This window comes from Arachis hypogaea, chromosome 7 (genome assembly GCF_003086295.3).
Source record: "Arachis hypogaea cultivar Tifrunner chromosome 7, arahy.Tifrunner.gnm2.J5K5, whole genome shotgun sequence".
NCBI lineage: Eukaryota > Viridiplantae > Streptophyta > Magnoliopsida > Fabales > Fabaceae > Arachis > Arachis hypogaea.
In genome coordinates, this window is record NC_092042.1 from 49514422 (window position 1) to 49516569 (window position 2148).

General features: G+C 40.7%; 1 non-coding gene across 1 annotated transcript; it reads right to left on the reverse strand.

The window, feature by feature from the left end:
• Window positions 1-273: 273 nt before the first annotated feature.
• On the reverse strand, window positions 274-377 carry LOC112704649 (small nucleolar RNA R71). Its single transcript, XR_003155264.1, has one exon. It is a non-coding gene; the product is annotated as a small nucleolar RNA R71 (small nucleolar RNA).
• Window positions 378-2148: the final 1771 nt, after the last annotated feature.

Here is a 2148-nt window from a genome sequence, read left to right on the forward strand (position 1 = left end):
CCTCAATTAATTTCTCTAATGCAGCAGAACTGCAAGTTTTATGGACTTCCATTAGATGATCCTCATCAGTTCTTATCTGAATTCTTGCAGATCTGTGATACTGTTAAGACCAATGGGGTTGATCCTGAGGTCTACAGACTTATGCTTTTTCCCTTTGCTGTAAGAGACAGAGATAGAACATGGTTGGACTCACAACCTAGAGAAAGCCTGAACTTTTGGGACAAGCTAGTCAATGCCTTCTTGACCAAATTCTTTCCACCTCAAAAGACGAGTAAGCTCAGACTGGACATCCAAACCTTCAGACAGAAGGAAGGTGAATCCCTCTATGAAGCTTGGGAAAGATACAAGCAATTAACCAAAAGGTGTCCTTCTGACATGTTTCCAGAATGGAGCATCGTATGTATATTCTATGATGGTCTGTCTGAAATGTCAAAGATGTCACTATATCATTCTGCTGGTGGATTCCTTCATCTGAAAATGCCTGCAGAAGCCCAGGAACTCATTGAGATGGTTGCAAATAACCAGTTTATGTACACTTCTGAAAGAAATTCTATGAATAATGGAATGACTCAGAAGAAAGAAGTTCTTGAGATTGATACTCTGAATGCCATACTGGCTCAGAACAAAATATTGACTCAGCAAGTTAATATGATTTCTCAGAATCTGACTGGATTGCAAGCTACATCCAGCAGTGCTAAAGAAGCCTCTTCTGAAGGAGAAGCTTATGACCCTGAGAATCCTGCATTGGAAGAGGTGAATCACATGGGAGAATCCTATGGAAACACCTATAATTTTTCATGGAGGAATCATCCAAATTTCTCATGGAAGGATCAACAGAAGCCTCAACAAGGCTTCAATAACAATAATGGTAGGAGAAATAGGTTTGGCGATAGCAAACATTTTCCATTATCTTCTCAGCAATAGATAGAGAATTCTGAGCAGAGCCTCTCTGGCTTAGCAAACATAGTCTCTGATCTATCTAAGGCCACTCTCAGTTTCATGACTAAGGCACGGTCCTCCATAAAAAATTTGGAGGCACAGGTGGGTCAGCTGAGTAAAAGAGTTACTGAAACTCCTCCTAGTACTCTCCCAAGCAATACAGAAGAGAATCCAAAAAGAGAGTGCAAGGCCATCTACACGTCCAATATGGCCAAACCTGTAGAGGAGGGAAAGACAGTGATTCCCAGTGAGGAAGACCTCATGGGACGTCCACTGGCCAACAAGGAGTTCCCTATTAAGGAACCAAAGGAGTCTGAGACTCATCTAGAGATCATAGATATTCCACTGAACTTCCTATTACCATTCATGAGCTCTGATGAGTATTAATCCTCTAAAAAAGATGAATTTATTACTGAAGAGCATGTTGCTCAGTATCTAGGAGCAATCATGAAGCTAAATGCCAAATTATTTGGTAATGAGACTTGGGAGGATGAACCTCCATTGCTCATCAGTGAACTAAATGCATTGGTTCAACTGAAGTTACCTCAGAAGAAAGAGGATCCCAGAAGGTTCTTAATACCTTGCAACATAGGCACCATGACCTTTGAGAAGGCTCTGTGTGACCTAGGGTCAAGTGTAAACCTCATGCAACTCTCTATAATGGAGAAACTAGGGATCTTTGAGGTACAAGCTATAAGAATCTCACTAGAGATGGCAGACAAATCAATGAAACTGGCTTATGGACTTGTAGAGGATGTTTTGGTGAAGGTTGAAGGCCTTTACATTCCTGCTGACATCATAATCCTTGACACTAGGAAAGATGAGGATGAATCCATCATCCTTGGAATACACTTCCTAGCCACAGTAAGGGCTATGATTGTTGTGGACAGAGGAGAGTTAGTCCTTCAACTGAATGAGGACCACCTTGTGTTTAAGACTCAAGGATCTTCTTCTGTAACCATGGAGAGGAAGCATGAAAAGCTTCTCTCAATACAGAGTCAAGCAAAACCCCCACACTCAAACTCTAAGTTTGGTGTTGGGAGGCCACAATCATGCTCTGAGTATCTTTAAAGCTCTATAAGAGCTTCTTGTCAAGCTATTGACAATAAAGAAGTGCTTATTGGGAGGCAACCCAATTTTATTTATCTATGTTAATTTATGTTTTGTTTAGGTTGATGATCATGTGAAGTCATAAAAACAACTACAAAA